This window comes from Hyperolius riggenbachi, chromosome 7 (assembly GCF_040937935.1).
Source record: "Hyperolius riggenbachi isolate aHypRig1 chromosome 7, aHypRig1.pri, whole genome shotgun sequence".
NCBI classification, from domain to species: domain Eukaryota; kingdom Metazoa; phylum Chordata; class Amphibia; order Anura; family Hyperoliidae; genus Hyperolius; species Hyperolius riggenbachi.
The window spans coordinates 84450470-84468769 of record NC_090652.1 but is presented as its reverse complement, the minus strand read 5'-3'; the positions used below and the strand labels follow the sequence as shown (position 1 = coordinate 84468769).

The window sequence follows — 18300 nt, the reverse complement described above, 5'->3', positions numbered from 1 at the left end:
CTTTCCATGAGAAATCTTTTCCTTTTCTCAAATAGATCATCAGTGGGGTCCGTATGGCTGATATTGTTGTGATACCCCTCTTACCATGTGATGTCAGGACCTGTCTGTGAGCCTTGTTGCATTGTGGGAAATAATGGATGTTTCCAACCCACTGTGCTTATTTATATCTATAAAAAAAAGTCAACCTTTTAGCCTATCAAATTCTTAGGGGGTGTGGTTATAGATAATGGCAGTTGGTGATGTCTGTATTTTTTCATGTCTGCCAGTGCAACACTCGTGGCCCATAGCAACCAGGGCTGTGGAGTTGGTGCAAAAATCATCAGACTCCTCAGTTTATGAAACCACCAACTCCGACTCCAGGTACCCAAAATTGCTCTCACTCCACAGCCCTGGTGGAAACTGATTTAGTTCCCGGCTTCACTTTGCGGACTAGGGGCCTGATTCACAAAGCGGTGCTAACAGTTAGCACCGTGGTGAAAAGCCCTTTATCACGCCTTAACTCTGTTTAGGCATGATAAGTTTAAGCACCAACTGGGTTAGCACCGCAGTGCACAGCTGATCAAAAGTTTTGCGCTAGCAAAGTCTGGTGCACTTTGCATAGAGTTTAATGGCGCTGCTTTGCGTGCGAGACTTTGCACGCGTAATAAACTTATCTAAACTTAGCATGCCTAAACTTATCACACCTAAACTTATCATGCCTAAACTTATCATGCCTAAACTGAGTTTAGGCATGATAAAAATGGTTATCACGCCTAAAGTCTTTAACTGGGTTATCACCGCTTTGTGAATCGAGCCCTAGGCCTAAACTCTGACTTGTTGCTGTGCCCTGCCTATCACTATCACTGTGAACCAGTAGACAGTGATCTGGGAGAAATGAATTTGATTGGCCTCTGCGAGTATGATGATGTGATTGGATGAAGCCCCTGCAATCATGTCATCTGTAGACCCGCCCAAAGAGACATGGGAACCTATCAGCAGCGCTGGACAGGAGGAGATGAGGAAAAATATGGGTTTTATTAAGAGCAGGCATGTGAACATGGGAGCTCTGAGTGATTTGTACAGACTCGTCCTCAAAATGCACATTTCAATTCATTTCAATGCATTTTAGCGCATGTGGTTTTTTTTACATGGATTGTTGATGTGTTTTAAACACATCCACTAGTGTGAATGAGCCCTAGGGAAAGTGTGCTTATTCATGTCTGGGAAGACAAAACTAATATCTGCAGCGTTCTTCTTCATGGTTAAACATAGTGCCATTCCCCTCCACGCATGCGCATCTTGGAGACGGAGGCCGGTTTCACACCGGAGCGCTGTGGTGCGATGACCTCATCACACAACAACACTTAAAAAGCATTCGGGGATTCCCACAGCAAATATGTAGTAATCTTCCTACTGGCTGCAGGTCAAGCAGAAAGTAAGACTCACTTCCTGTGGCCAAGATTAGAATTGCATTTCAAGTGTATTGAAAAAATACGCTTCCGCGCATGCACGCCACAAGCCCACAACGCATTTAAAAAAAAAAAAAAAGCTGCGTCGCCATAGACTTACATGACTTCCGGTTGCCGCATGTTGCCGCGCAAGTTGCCCGACAACGCCCGTGTGCCTTTGCAGCAAATTGGTCACTTCTGGCGGAACGCATCGCGCCGCGCCAGGTATGAAATGGCTCATAGACTTTTATTGGCAAGACAGGGTAACGCAATGCACCAGTGTGAAAGGGGCCTGACATCCACATCTATCAGAATACCATTTCACAAGCAGGCCCGCCAGCCCCAGGTGAAAACAAGACAATTTTTTAAAAGATAATTTTACCATAATAACAGCTCAAAAACACAAGTCAAGCTCATTAATCTTTTCTTTAACAATTAATGAATTGCTTTCATCATGCAAATTAGTCTATGATCTGATCAAAGTCCAATTTCTTTTTCTGCTTTGTTCTTTTTCTACACTCAGAGCAAAGTCAGGAAGTCTGCTTTCTAGGCTAAACATCTCTCAGGCCTTGTTCACATCTAAAATCGCAATCGATGACGCCAGCATTTTGCAATTTTGTGGGCGATCTTTTTTAGCGCCGCCCGACGCTTACCTGCACGCTGCGATTTTTTTTTTTTTTTTTTTTTATAAATCGCTTTGCTAAGCGCTTTTGCAGAGTGATTTTTTTCCACTTCATGACGTAGATTCTTTCTGTTTTAAGAAAGCAAACTAATGTTTTCTATAGCATTTTAGTAAGGGGGCATTTAGGACCATTGTAGCCCCTTACACACTCCTAGGAGTTATGGTTCACCATGAGGTTGCTAGGTACTCTGTACCTCTGACGCAAGACAGGAAGTGAACTCTTTGACCCGGAAATGAATAAATATCATGTATTTATTCATTTAAGCGCTGGGGAAATCACTACACAAAGCGCTTTTTCAAGCATTTTGCGATTTCCCTATACCTTCCATTATAGCCAAATCACCCCGAAGCTGGTAGAGGCAGCACTTTGGTGAGCGGATAGGAAACAAACCACTCAGATGTGAACACTCTCATAAGGAATCATTGCACAAGCGCTTTTAGGCCCCAGTCACACTTACAAAACGCCGGCGATTTTTGCCAGCGTTTTGCAGGAGTGATTTTTTTCGCGATATCACGCAGAAAATTCACTGAACACAGCAGCGATTTTGCCGCAATCGCGTTTAGCGCTTCTATAGCACTGGAACGCAATCGCCGGGAAATCGCCTGAAAATGGTGCAGGCGACGCGTTTGCATTTCGCGTTTTTGCCAGGTTTTGGGCGATTTGCGGCAATTAGCGCAAATCGCCCAAGTAAGAAGGGGCACATAGAGTTTCATTACGCTAGCGCTTTTAAAAAGCGTTAGCGTTTGAGCGTTTTGCCGAAATGACGACAAAACGCTCTAGTTTGAATGGGCCCTTAGGGTGATTTTGAAAATCGCTGGCGCCTAAAAAAAAGATGAAAACACCCTTAGTGTGAACAAGCCCTCAAGGCGAGAAAAAGTGGGAACAGCAAGTGAAAAAAAGTATGCGATAAAACAAGGGAATATGGGTAACCGATTCATGGGCATAACATAAAAGCATATCAACTTAAAGCAGATCCGAGATGAAAAACTAACTATAACAAGTAACTTGTCTATATGTCTTATCTAAAGTTTAGATAGTTTACACAGCAAATCTAGCTGCAACCAGCTTCAATAGAATATGATCATTTCTTCCTATGATACAATGACAGCAGCCATGTTGTTTGTAAACATTACACAGAGGCAGGCTTATCTGTATCTTGAGCACTCAGCCTGTGAAAAAACCTAATCCCCCCTCCTCCTCCCCTCTGCCTCTGAAATCTCTGGCTAGTAATACCTCCCCCTCCTCCTGCCCAGATTGAGCTCCCATGAGCCCTTGCTACTGTCTGAAAGTGCCTTGGCTCTCTGAAAACCTGTGGGCATGGCTTGTTTAGTTTATAGGGAATTAGAGTATTAAAACAAAAAAGTATTTGGCTTGAGGAATGCCCTATAAACAATAGGAAAGGAAGACAATTATGCAATGAGTAAACGTTCATCTCGGATCCACTTTAAGGTCATCAGGCGACTTGGCAGCTGATCGACCATCCGATTCAATTATTATAACCAGATGAAACTCGATGTCACTAAGAGCATGTTCGATCGACGGTGTGACTAAATTCGGGTCGTAATTGGTCGCATGTATTGATTGGACATGCTGCAAAATCTCAGGCCGATTTGCTTGATCAGGTGCGTGGCGGTAAGGGCATGCAATTTCGGGATGAGTGGTGAACACAATGGAACCACGACATTGTCCACCCAATGTAAAATGTCCGTCCCCCCAGTGCCCTGTGCAGTATACTTTACCGTGTCCGCCGCTGGCCCTGTCTTCATACACACTTCAATGACAAATCGAGAGGCAAAACGATCGAACGGTGATCGGACATGTCGGAAATTATCTATTTAACCATCTTATCAGCTCAGAATCGAGCCGTGTATTCCCAGCATTATAGTCCAAAAAATACAGTAAATAGAGGTTGATTCACAAAACTAATTTCATGATTATCTAGCCTTACTGATTAACCTCCTTGCCGGTTATCCCGAGCTGAGCTCGGGGTAACCTGCGCAGGAGGATTGTTCTGGCCCTGCTGGGCCGATTTTCGCAATTTTTTTTCTACACGCAGCTAGCACTTTGCTAGCTGCGTGTAGTACGCGATCGCCGCCGCTACCCGCCGATTCGCCGCTACCCGCCACGCCGCCCCCCCCCCCAGATCCCTTGCGCAGCCTGGCCAATTAGTGCCAGGCAGCGCTGAGGGGTGGATCGGGACTCCCTCTGGCGTCCATGACGTCGGTGACGTCATCACGATCGTCGCCATGGCGACGAGGGAAGAATCCCATTCTGAACGGGGTTTCCTGCTTGCGCAGATCGCTGGAGTGGGTGGGGGGATGCCGCTGCTCAGCGGCTATCATGTAGCTAGTGCTAGGCTAGCTACATGATTTAAAAAAAATTTTTTTTAAAAAAAGTTCTGCGCCACCCCCTTGCCGACATAATTGGAACAGCAAGGGGGTTAAGTTATCATTATTATTTATTGTATTTATAAAGCGCCAACATATTACGCAGCGCTGGACAATAAATAGGGATACATACAATATTTAGGGGTGACATACAGCAATATGACAATACCTGAATACAAGAAAGATCAGATCATGCAGCACAGTATGAGTACCAGGTAATGCTTAGTCAGTCACTGGATGGGAGCATGGAGATTAGGCAAGTTAGGTTCCCTCAGATGCATAGCATGGGTTCGCAGTAGTGGAGGTGCATGATCAGGTAGGACACAAAAGGAGGAGTTACAATTTATCTCTCCTTATCTGATCTAGAAGCAAGAAGTTTTCAATCAGGATGATACCATTTATTGGCTAACTTAGAAGAAAAGCAATAAGCTTTCAGCTATGAAGCCTTCGTCAGACTGATTCCTGTGTGTACAGAACTCAGTCTGAGGAAGGCTTATTATTAGCCAAAAGCTTATTGCTTTTCTTCTAAGTTAGCCAATAAATGATATCATCCTGATTGAAAACTTCTTGCTTTTACTGATGGCTAACACAGTACTCTTTTCCACAATAAAATGCAATCGCGTTTCAATTTCCACCATGCGATTGCGATTGAGCTACTATACCAGTGAAGGCTAACCTTGGCACTCCAGCTGTGACTAAACTACAAATCCCATCATGCCTCTGCCTCCCCGAGTTATGCTTAGAGCTGTCAGAGTATTGCAATGCCTCATGGAACTTGTAGTTCCACCACAGCTGGAGTGCCAGGGTTAGCCATCACTGTACTATACTCATTATAGTACAGCTCAATCGCATACAAAACGCGGCAGGACGACGATTGCGCTGTGACCAAAATCGCATCTCAATCGGATTGCACTAATGGAAATTGCTGCTGCAGTTTCCATTAGTTTAATGTACCTTGCGATTTGCGATCAGAATCAAATTGCAGATCACAGGGCAGTGGAAAAAGGCCCTTACTGCTTATATTTATCTGATCTAACGCATGATTTCTCTCTCCCCGTTTACCTTATGAATGAGCAGTATTTATAGCTGAGGAGAATAATAATGCCTGGTACACACAATGATAGACGGTTCCAATAGATTATTTCCAACAGGTCTGATCTGACTCCCGATCGTTTTTCTGATCGATTTCCCAATCACTTCCATACAAAATTGATCAGAAAAATAAAGCATATCAGACCTGCGCAATTGCAAAACGTGTTCCCTGAATAATTTTACCGCGATTCAGGAGCGATCGTGATACAGTGCTTATAAAAGCGCTGACTGCGATCGCTTTGAATCACGAGAGTGTACAGTGATTTTACCAAGCTAATCGCAGTAAAATCACCCGCACAAAATGGTAGTGCTAAACGCTTCTGTTTTGCAATTGGCCCAAAGTGCTTGAGCACATTTATCTCAGAGACCATTTGTATACTCTGATCTGCTATGCACAGCAGGGGAGATTACAAAGCAAGCACCCAGTCCATAGATCTGTGTCTCAGAATCCTAAAACAATCTTACTTATCTTGAACACACAAGAGCTGTGCCTTGATATTATGAAGGTGGAAGGCTATGGTGAGAGGTTATCAGCATATGATAAGAGCTGGTAATTAATACACAGGACTTCAAGTTGAGTACAGATTATAGTTTGATGGCCTAAACAATCAGTGTCTGTACCGGCCTTACCTGTTTAAACAAGCTACATACACATGCTAGATGTCTTGTTGCCTGGGGGGGGGGGGGGGGGGATTTAGTACCAGAGGAGGATTAGACCAGGTTGTGTGGAGGGAGTGACATTTAGTGCCAGATTGGTTAGGCCAGGTTGGGGGGGGGGAAATGAGATTTAGTACCAGAGGGGGATTAGGCCAGGTTGTGTGGCGGGAGTGACATTTAGTGCCAGAGGGGTTAGCCAGGTTATGGGGGGGGGGGGGGGGGGGGGAGGGGATGAGATTTAGTAACAGGGGGATTGGGCCAGGTTGTGTGGAGGGAGTGACATTTAGTGCCAGAGGGGTTAGGCCAGGTTGTGTGGGGGGGGGGGGGGGGGGTGAGATTTAGTACCAGAGGGGTTAGGCCAGGTTGTGTGGCGGGAGTGACATTTAGTGCCAGAGGGGTTAGGCCAGGTTATGGGGGGGGGGGGGGGATGAGATTTAGTAACAGGGGGATTGGGCCAGGTTGTGTGGCGGGAGTGACATTTAGTGCCAGAGGGGTTAGGCCAGGTTATGGGGGGGGGGGGGATGAGATTTAGTAACAGGGGGATTGGGCCAGGTTGTGTGGAGGGAGTGACATTTAGTGCCAGAGGGGTTAGGCCAGGTTGGGGGGGGGGGGGGGAGGAGATTTAGTACCAGAGGGGTTAGGCCAGGTTGTGTGGGGGTTTAGTACAAGAGGGGTTAGGCCAGGTTGTGTGTGTGGGGGAGGGGATGAGATTTAGTACCAGAGGGGTTAGGCCAGGTTTTGTGTGTGTGTGTGTGTGGGGGGGGGGATTTAGTACCAGAGGGGTTAGGCCAGGTTGTGTGTGTGTGTGTGGGGGGAGATTTAATACCAGGGAGATTAGACTTATCAAGTGTCCCAGAGTTAAAATATGAACTATTCACCTTTTTCTATCTATCCCCTGCCCTCAGAAGTTGTATTCTGCCAGGAAAACTTTTATGGCTGTAATTTGCTTATAAGTAAGGTGTGCTATATTCCTGACAAGGTACCGACAAGACCGAACCTGTCACTTGCATGCCTGAAAATTAACTCTTTTAGGCAGAAAAACAAAAAAGAAAAAACAGCCTGGTTATTAATATGTTTTGCACTGAACATACACATGTTTATCTCACCATATATTCAGCAATGATGCTCTGGGAGACATCTCAAGCGCACTCCAACCTGAATTATCGCAAATTCTTTCTGTTTTAAGAAAGCAAACCCTTGTTTTTCTTAGTATTTTAGTAAGGGGGCTTTTAGGACCATTGTAGCCCCTCACACACTCCAATGAATTCTGGTTCACCATGAGCATGACCATGGTTAGTCTGTACCTCTTGGTGTTACAATCCCTACTCCATAGAGCCAAATTAATCTATGCCATGCACTGATGAGGATCAAACAATCCAAAACAGTCTGTATGCATGTTGGATTATTCTGGCTCTGTACAAATTAACAAGCTAACACATCATTGCATTCCAGCGGTTATGGAGGTGTGTTTAGCTTCTAAGGGTACAATGGTTAATTTGCATATATTCAGCAGTGATGCTCTGGGAGACATCTCAAGCTCACTCCGACCTGAATTATCGCAAATTCTTTCTGTTTTAAGATAGCAAACTTTTGTTTATCTCATCATATCACATGTCGCCTTGGTTACACTTGAAAGAGGGACAGTGGGATTTGGTTTTCAAAGAGGGACTGTCCCTCCGAAATATGGACAGTTGGGAACTATGATCCAGTACTGGCTTCAGGGCCTTTTGATTTCTGATTACCACACATAAAGACAAGTACTGGGCTCAGTGTAGGAGAATGGGGAGGCCTAGCATCCTGCAGTTTAGATTAAAGAGGAACTGTAACAAAATAGATCATCAGGGGGGTATGCATATTGTGGTTATACTCTTCCCACACTGTGATGTCAAGACCTAGGTCCTGACAGTTTGCTGTCTGTGAGTCTTGTTGCATTGTGGGAAATAACGGCTTTTTCCAACTCCCAAGCAACCAGTATCTCTCTCTGTACATATGTATATCTATAAAAACAACACATTTTTAGCCTATCGCATTGTTAGTGGGTGTGGTCATAGATAATGGCAGTTGGTGCTGTCTGTTTTTTTTCATGTCTGCGAGTAGTAAACATGATTACATGCAGGCTGATTGCGGATCAAACAATATGAACAAATTACACTGCAATGTATTGATATATTTTTTTCCCCTTTTCGCTAAAGTTCCTCTTTAAGTTTTCCGAAATGCTTACTGCTGTTCAGGCATTTTTTGGTCAGATGAATGCAGCGGTATGAAGATTATCCTTCCACCCCCTACAAATGCATACAGTAAAATGCACGAAAAACTCAGGCAAAGGAACACCGCAATGTGAGGAAAATGGCAAACAAGCCACAGAAGTGGAAACATGCCCTTAAACTGGGGTCTGAAAATAGCACCAACTCAGTATGTGTACTTGCTGAAAATACACTGCAGCTTCCCTGTAAAGTCTTCTGCAGGCTTGGAGACAAACACGTGGCTCATAGCAACACAGAGGAGGCCTGTGGACACACAGCAACCCTGCATGTCCTGCCAGTGTGTGTGTGTGTACAGGAATAACACAGCAAGTCAGCCAAGACTGCCCACAACACAAACACACTTACACTTCCATCAGAGGGGCAACAAGTGCTCCAGCTGCTTAACCCATCCAGGACTGCTGTGCCTGATACACTGCTCACACCCATACACCAGGGGTCTCCACCTAGTCACTAGCAGGGCCGCAATTCTTCCATCCTAGGAACAATGTGATGTATTTTTCCATCAGGAAGAAGTAGGACTTAAAGTGTACCTGACACGTAATAATAATAAAAGTTTTATACATACTTGGGGGTTCCTCCAGGCCCCTCCGCGCTGAACGTTCTCACGCTGTCTTCCTCCGTCTCCTCGCTTGATCAGTAGAAGCCGAGTTAGTTTGGCAAGTCGAGGCCAGTCTGTCTCCCTCCCCCGGCTGGGAGCGTTCTGTGCATGTTCAGGGTGCTCCCAGCCGCAAGAGTGAGCGCACGCAGCCGGGCCCTGCATGCGCAGTACGCCCTGACTGGCCAAGCCAATGGGGCTTCTACCGAGCAAGCGAGGAGGCGGAGGAAGACGGTGTGGGAGCGATCGGTGTGGAAGGGCTTGAGGAACCCCCAGGTAAGTATAAAGCTTTTATTTTATTACATCTCAGGTTTCCTTTAAAGAGGAACTTATACCAAAGATTGAACTTCACTCCAATCAGTAGCTGATGCCCCCTTTCCCACAAGAATTCTTTACCTTTTCTCAAATAGATCATCAGGGGGGGTCTGTATGGCTAATATTGTGGTGGAACCCCTCCCACAGTGTTATTTCAGGACCTAGGTACTGACCGTTTCCTGTCTGTGAACCTTGTTGCATTGTGGGAAATAACAGCTGTTTCTCTCCAACTGCCAAGCAACCAGTATCTCCCTCTGTGCATATGTACTGTACAGTATATCTATAAAAATACAACCTTCTAAGGTGGCCACACACCATACAATAAAATGATCCAATTTTACAGCAATTCAATTTCATTGTCCCGAGAAATTGAAAGCTTTTTTTTTTCATTCATGCGAGAAATCCGATCGGATTTCCTTTTTGTTTCTGTATAAGTCGATCGGGAGTGTTGGATTTTTCTGATTGCTTTTTATGAAAATTGAACAGTGTAGGGTAGATTGTCACTTTATTAATGTATAGACCCAAGCAATTTTTTCAGAGTTTTCAATCTATTGTTTCATAATTGGGGAAGAATTGAACACGTGTGTGGTACATTGGTCAGATTTTTTAAATGTTACAATCAATCAGAAAAATTGGCTGTAATTCTCGAACTGAAAAGAAATGTAAAAAGTTGTATGGTGTGTGGCCACCTTACCCGCCCACGCTCCATTTTAATGTTGTCCCTGTTAACGAACCACAGGACGCTTTAAAACGTCCTCCCCAGCTGCCGTTCGTGATCGCGGGCCTCCCCCTGCCGCGCTTACCGTCGGAACCCGCATAGCCTTAATTAGGGAAAGGGAAGAATCAAAGTGCCCGTAAGCAAAGATCATGGCTTCAACAAGAAGGCAATGAGCTTTGCTCTAACAACACCTTCTCTGTCTCACAAAGACAGAGAGTGTGAGGACATCTATTGCCAAAAATAATACACATTTCTCACTACATGTTACACTTATTAAATTATATAAAAAATAAATGTAATATCTTCTTCCTCCCTCCCTGAACTCCCCTCCCTGACCTCCCCCCCCCCCCCCCCCCCCCACACACACACCCCAGTTACCAAAGTAAAGACACTTGTTGAAAACAAAAATTACAACATTTAAAAAATAAGACATAAATAGTTATTGTATGTTAGGGACTCCGCTTTTTTTTTTTTAACTATGTATGGCATAAGGGTATATTACTGTTATATTTGCATATATGGGCTTAAAATTAGTGATGGACACATAACTGAAAAAAATGCACCTTTATTTCCAAATAAAATATTGTGGCTATAAATTGTACTAATGACATAATTGCTCCATGAGCGCTCCCCCTCCAGCTTAAGCTCAGCAGGACCCCCCTCCCTCACCTGGGTCCCCCATGTGCGCTCCCCCTCCAGCTTAAGCTCAGCAGGACCCCCCTCTCCCTCACTTGGGTCCCCCATCTGCGCTCCCCCTCCAGCTTAAGCTCAGCAGCAGCCGCCGCTATTAGTAAGAGGCAGCGGACGGAGATAACTCACCTCTTCCGCGTTCCAGCGTGCGTTCCACTGTCGTCATCTCCTGCAATGCCGCCCACTGTATTGTAAGTGGACGGCATTGCAGGAAGTGACGACAGTGGAACGCACGCTGGAACGCGGAAGAGGTGAGTCATCCCCGCCCACCGCCTCTTACTAATAGCGCAGCCGCTGTGCCCAATACCCCCTTCCTGCCCGCTACCCCTTCCAGCTCAGCGGGAAGTCTAGGACCGCCCCTGGGTGCAGGGCGCTACTTCTTCTTCTTGCTTGGACCGGCCCCTTCTTCTTGTTTGGACCGGCCCTGGGGGCAGGGTGCTACTTCTTCTTCTTGCTTGAAGGTTGAGGCACGTACTCTATTGTATATATAGATTGTGTTCGTGGCAAATTGACGTGATTTTTATGCAGGCCAATGAAAGCGTTTTTTTTTTTTAAACGTAACACAAACACAGTGCTCATGGAATGAAAAGCGCCCTGCAGTGTGTTTCAGGCCTTAAAGATTTTACTCTATTGCTATTACATGAATGACTGCAGAGGTGATAGAATGTCAATACGTCAATAGGTTGTAGTAATAACTACGCCCACACTATTCAGCCAATCACTACGCTTCAAGTTGAAGGGGGTGCTGTGATTGGAGAACTGTTCCCTATGAGATTTCCTGCTGGGTCCCCAAAACCATACTAGCTCTGCTAACTGTCCTGCAGTACGTCAGGACGCCATGGACAGACTCATTGCAACAGTACTTCAAACGGAGCCCTGTTGCTGAAATGTTTGAGGATCCTGACAGTTTTGGAAATTTCCAGCTGCCTGCAGATTTAAATGGAACAATAACTATTAATAACATTTAATTGCACAAACACTTGCGCAGTCCCTATCTGTGCTTATTGCAATTTTTGAGTGAAAATGGAATTTCCTCTGAGAGGACCTTAAAACAATGCCGGTCCGAGCCTCAGAATTCTGACATTGAAAGTCATTTGGAAAACTCAATTACAGCTGCTTGAAAATAAGATGCTGCTGACATCAGAGGCAGGCTGGTCACATGACCGTGCCACATGATGGAAAAAGCTGCTCTTTAGATCTGTCACACCTGGGTGATTAGTTCCATTGGCACAGCATAGCGGCAGAGGACAGAGGTCAGGGGAATTTGTACATCAGCCCACAAAACAATGTGTTTTCTCCAAACAGTGACATATCACAAAACAGAGTGTGTGGGAGGCTGCCATGCAGTGCATCATTTTCCCTTCTCTAGACACTGGAAAGATGATCTGGAGAAGGAAAGTTTAATTAGTGAAGGGAGAGGATTATGGAGGTTGCTGCTGACTTTAGATGGGTGCAAGCGGAACAGGAAAAAATGGTGCAGGAGCCCTTGCGGAAAAAAGGGCCCGGTACTTTTCCGTTAGCCGGGCGCATCCACTAGATGGCGATAAAACTCCACCAGAATTACATCTTTCCCTACTATCCATGGCGGCCTGGAGGGGGAATACTAATAAACGCCACCTAGTGGATGCGCCCGGCTAACGGAAAAGTACCAAGGGCCCCACCAAAAGCGCCCATTATAAAAGCCACAATTTGCGGCAAAGAAAGGAAATTTGGGCATGCTGAGGCGCCTGATAAAATTTTATTGGGCGCCCAAATTTACCCTCTTAGCTGCAATTAAGGTTATTAAGTGTTAGGCACCACCTGGGGGGTTAAGAGTTAGGCATACTTAGAGGGAGGGTTAAGGGTTAGGCATCAGTAGAGGGCAATCTTAGGGTTAGGCATCGGTAGAGGGAGGTCTTAGGGTTAGGCATCAGTAGAGGGAGGTCTTAGGGTTAGGCATTGGTAGAAGGAGGTCTTAGGGTTAGGCATCGTAGAGGGCAGTCTTTGGGTTAGGCATCGGTAGAGGGAGGTCTTAGGGTTAGGCATCGGTAGAGGGAGGTCATAGGGTTAGGCATCGGTAGAGGGCAGTCTTTGGGTTAGGAATTGGTACAGGAAAGTCTTTGGGTTAGGCATCAGTAGAGGGAGGTCTTTGGGTTAGGCAATGGTAGAGGGAGGGTTAAGTGTTAGGCATCAGTAGAGGGAGTCTTAGGGTTAGGCATCTGTAGAGGGAGGGTTAAGGGTTAGGCATCGATAGAGGGCAGTCTTTGGGTTAGGCATTGGTACAGGGAAGTCTTTGGGTTAGGCATCGGTAGACGGAGGTCTTTGGGTTAGGCATCAGTAGAGGAGTCTTAGAGTTAGGCATAGGTAGACGGAGGGTTAAGGTTTAGGCATCGGTAGAGGGTGGTCATAGGGTAAAGCATCAGTAGAGGGAGGTGCGAGGGTTAGGCATCAGTAGAGGGAGGTCCTAGGGTTAGGCATCAGTAGAGGGAGGTCTTAGGGTTAGGCATCAGTAGAGGGAGGTCCTAGGGTTAGGCATCAGTAGAGGGAGGTCCTAGGGTTAGGCATCAGTAGAGGGAGGGTCTTAGGTTTTGGCATCGGTAGAGGTAGGTCTTAGTGTTAGGCATTGGTAGAGGGAGGTCTTAGGATTAAGCATCAGTAGAGGGAGGTCCTAGGGTTAGGCATCGGTAGAGGGAGGTCCTAGGGTTAGGCATCAGTAGAGGGAGGGTCTTGTGTGAAAGTATGGTTAGGTTAAGACAATTAATATTGGAAATAAGTAGTATATAGGTAATTTTACAGATATTCTAGTAGCGGCAATACCCTGTGCCCTTTTTTAAAGGCAACTTTTTAAAATGAATGCGTGTGTAAGATCCAGGCTTCCCACCCTTATCGTGCAGACCTGCATATCTGTTCTTACTCGTACTCTCTTGGGCCTGACTGAGCATGTGTTCACACTATGCACATTGCATTCCTTCCTAATCTCAGCTGTAGGGGGATTCTCCCCATCCCACTTATTACTAGACAAGATGGCTAGTTGGTGAGAGGAGAGGAGATGGAAGGTAACAAGGTGTTTAAAATGTACTCTCAGACTCTATTTACCAGTATATAGTATATATGCCAGTAGATCAGACCTCTGAATCTTTTCCTCGGGCTAGGGGTACGAGGCAGGGATGCCCTCTCCCTCTTGTATGTCCTAGCTGCTGAGCCCCCCTGGCATGCAGAATTAGCGCTCTTTTTTTAATGACTGGTTTTAAAACACACAGAGAAAAATCTTAGTATGATTGCAGACAACCAGAGTTGTGGAGACAGCATGAAAATCATCCGACTCCGACATTTATAAAACCACTGACTCCGACTGACTGAGTTACCCAAAATTGCTCTGACTCTGACTGCTGAAACCTGACTACTTAGTCTAATACTTACCAGGGCTGTGGAGTTGGTACAAAAATCATCCGACTCCACAGTTAACTACCAACTCTGACTTCAGGTACCCAAAAATTGCTCAGACTCCTTGACTCCTATTCCACAGACCTACAGACAACACAATACTATACCTGGTTGACGCTGAAACGTCGCTGTCCACAGTGTCATTGACACCTCTAGGTACTACTTTGGTCTGTATCTAAACAGATCCAAATCAGTGGTGCTTCATATAGATGAACAAGCTATCAAACCTCTGCCTAAAAGCTCCCCACTGCAAACAGTCTCCTCCTTTATGTACCTTGGAGTAACGATACATAAGGACCCACAAAAATATCTTACACAAGAGGTCTTCTACCTCTAAACATACGCCACTGGTCAAAACTTCCCCTGCCGGTAGCAAATAAGGTCAACCTAATCAAGATGGGGCTGCTGCCTAAAGGCCTCTATGTTTTTCATCACTCTCCAGTATACATTCCTTGTAGTTTCTTTAGAAAACTTAAATCCCTGGTGATTAGTTTTATCTGGAACAAGTCCAGGATTAAACTTAGATATTTAGTACTTGAAAATCCCAAGAGTATAGGCGGACTGTCGCTACCTTCCTTCCATAAATATTATGCTGCTGCGCAAGCACAGCAACTGGCTTGCTGGTTTGCAGGCAGTGATAAATGCATCCCTGAAACATATGGACATCTACTAGAAATTGGCGCTGGACATTTTTCGTTGCCATGCTCTGGGGCATCGGCAGAAGCACACAGTAGTGCACCAATCAATATTTGTCTGGAAATGGTTGAAACTGAAACTGAAGGAGTTAGAATACCACACTCCATTATGGTATAAACTGTAGCAGTAGCAGTGTTAGGGAGTTTTGCCCAAGGTCTCCCTACTGAACAGGTAGAGGCTTACTGAACAGGAAAAGCCAAGAGTCTAACCCAGGTCTCCAGTGTCAGAGCAGAGCCCTTAACCATTACACTATCCAGTCACTGCATATACTAAAGTGAGTGTAATAGTGCGGTGTAATCATGCGGTGTAATCATGCGGTGTAATCATGCGGTGTAATCCGTTGCAGTAGCATTTTTTGCCTCATGCAAATCCAATGTAAAAGGACCCTAAATGGACTTTCAGAATGTTTTTTTTTTACTTTCTGTGGTCTGAACCATGACAGCATCTTCCAAACAAAGCTTAGCCATTTTTAATGCCTTTAAAAATGACCCTATGGAATAGAATTACCATATATAAAATGACAGTGGACTGAGGCTTTAATCCACTTATAAATGAAAGCGATTACAGGTGATAAATGATGAGACTGGTTGTAACTTGTGACAGAGAGAGCGCTGAATGAAAACTTGCCGTTTTATTGGCCTATTTGCGTTTATAAGCTGACTTTGGTGTTGAGTAAGGCTGCAAGCTTTTCAATAGAGTTAGAAACTTCCCCATGTTGGGTAAACATGCAGCATTTGTCCTAACCTTATTTGTTCTCTACGGCGTTGCCGGCCGCGTGTTTTACAAACAAGGCCTCCAATTATGTAAATAACATCCATGTTTTGGTAACACTTCACAAGCTATGACAACCTTGCCTGAGGTGAGAGAGAACAAGCAAAATGGCCTCAGCTACACACAGCCCCACAAGTGTGAGGTGATGGCAGATTCCAATAAACTGGTGGCCAGGGTGGCACAGAGGATACTGCAGCTTCTAAATATAAAACTCTCATTTGTCCTTCTAAAGCACACCTGAAGTGAAAGGGATATGGAAACTGACATATTTATTTCCTTTTTAAACAATGCACATTTCCTGGTTGTCCTGCAGCTCCACTGACTTAAACTGGATCTGAACTCTTTAACAGGACGGAAGGAAAACAGAGAGAAATGCAACCTGTGTGTATTTAGAGTGTTTAGCGTGTATAATTCCCCCTCATCTGTGACTAATCACAACTGTAATTTGATCTCTCAGCTGTGTCAGCTGGCTTCTTCCACAGAGCAGCTAATTTGTAAACACAGGTTGTTAACCCCATGTCTGCTTCCATGAAAGCAGGAAATAGACACACTGCAGATGTATTTGTATAAGCAGTAGCAATGAAATGTTTTTTTATGCTGTTGCGTATCAATTTAGGTGCTCTTTAACCTCCCTAGCGTTCTGGACGAGCTAGGCTCGAGAGACGCCGGAGGTCACCGCTCAAGCCCCGCTGGGCCGATTTGAGTAAATTTTTTTTAAAGCATGCAGCAAGCACTTTGCTTGCTGCGTGTTGTGTCCGATCGCCGCTGCCCGCTGCAGATCCGCCGCTACCCGCCGCGATGCAGGGCCCCCCCCAGGCGAGACCCCGTGCGCTGCCTGGCCAATCAGTGCCAGGCAGCGCTGAGGAGTGGATCGAGTCTCCCTGTGACGTCACGACGTCGCTGACGTCACGACGTGCGTCGTCATGGCGACGGGGGAAGCCCTCCTGGAAATCCCGTTCAGAACAGGATTTCCGGATGGGTGATTGCGCCGGAGGGGTGGGAGGGACGCCGCAGGGAGGGGGGAATCATGTAGCTAGCGCTAGGCTAGCTACATGATATATTTAAAACAAAATTTGCAAAAAACTTTCCTGCGGCCGCAGGGCCGCGGGAATCAGAACACCAGGCAGGTTAAATGACCTCTGTGGAAAACATTTTAAATGCATATAAACATGTACCAATAAGAAGTTTGTTTCTTCCTGAATAAAATGAGCCATAGATCACTTTTCTCCTATGTTGCTGTACAGTAAGTAGTAGAAATCTGACATTACCAACAGATTTTGGACTAGCCCATCTTCTCAAGGGGGGGTTCTAAGGGTTTTCTTTATTTTTAAAAGCACTTAGTGAATGGCAGTTGCTCCGTCCAATTGCCAAAAAAAGTGTACGGTGAGCAGGGAGGCTGGTCAGCATCTTTGTATAAATCTTTTTCAGGGACTGTTCCTCTTTAAAGCAAATCTGTAGTGTTAAAAAACCCCCACTATACTTACCCATGGAGGTAAGTATACCATGAGAGGAACAGAAAGGCTCTATAGTATAGAGCCTTCCCGTTCCTCTCATGGTTCCCGTGTTCCAGCACATTTGCTGCTACAGAAGGCTTCAGAAGCATTTGTGTTCCTATGTGCTCCTGAAGACTTGCAGCTTTGTACTGCACAATTGCAAGTGAGAGGTCGCTCGCGGATGCGCAGTACGGAGCAGCCCATCTTCAGGAGCACTGAGGGGCACAAGTGCATCCAATGGCTCCTGGTGGAGCTGTTTCCGACCAGTTGGTCGAAGACACCTCACGGGGTGACAGTGCTGGAATACGGAGGACATGAGCGAAAAGGGAAAGCTCTTTAGGACCCAGAGTCTACGCTATCTCCATCCAGAACCTACACACTCCATTTTTTTTAAATCACTATAGATTTATTTTAAAGGACAACTAACCTGAGAAGGATATGGCCAATCATCTTCCTCTAATACTCTTAGTCAAACTCCCGAACAAGCCTGCAGATCAGAAGTTTGACTTAAAGGAATACTGTAGGGGGTCAGGGGAAAATGAGTTGAACTTACCTGGGGCTTCTAATGGTCCCCCACAGACATCCTGTGCCTGCGCAGCCTCTCACCGATGCTCCGGCCCCGCCTCCTTTTAACTTCTGGAATTTCAGACTTTAAAGTCTGAAAACCACTGCGCCTGCGTTGCTGTGTCCTCGCTCCCGCTGATGTCACCAGGAGCGTACTGCGCAGTCCCAGTACGGTCTGCGCCTGCGTAGTACGCTCCTGGTGACGTCAGCGGTAGTGAGGACACGGCAACGCAGGCGCAGTGGTTTTCAGACTTTAAAGTCTGAAATTCCAGAAGTTAAAAGGAGGCGGGGCCGGAGCATCGGTGAGCAGCTGCGCGGGCACAGGATGTCTGCGGGGGACCATTAGAAGCCCCGGGTAAGTTCAACTCATTTTCCCCCGACCCCCTACAGTATCCCTTTAAGTTTGACTGCATTTGCCGCATTCTTGTTTCAAATGTGATTTAGACACTACTGATGCATTAAACATCATCAGATTGCCTGGCAACTAAAATGTTTAAAAGGAAAGAAATATGGCAGCCTCCGTAT

At 45.7% G+C, this 18300-nt stretch overlaps 1 protein-coding gene and 1 long non-coding RNA gene across 2 annotated transcripts in view; one reads left to right on the top strand and one right to left on the bottom strand.

Moving 5' to 3' along the window:
- The window catches only part of ADCY9 (adenylate cyclase 9), a 187863-nt gene that overhangs the window by 159112 nt on the left and 10451 nt on the right, over nt 1-18300 (bottom strand). The window lies entirely within an intron of this gene.
- Nucleotides 272-18300, top strand: part of LOC137524406 (uncharacterized) — a 19287-nt gene continuing 1258 nt past the window's right edge. Inside the window, exon 1 of the long non-coding RNA XR_011022673.1 lies at nt 272-360. This is a non-coding gene — a long non-coding RNA (uncharacterized lncRNA). The remainder of the gene's footprint in view (nt 361-18300) is intronic.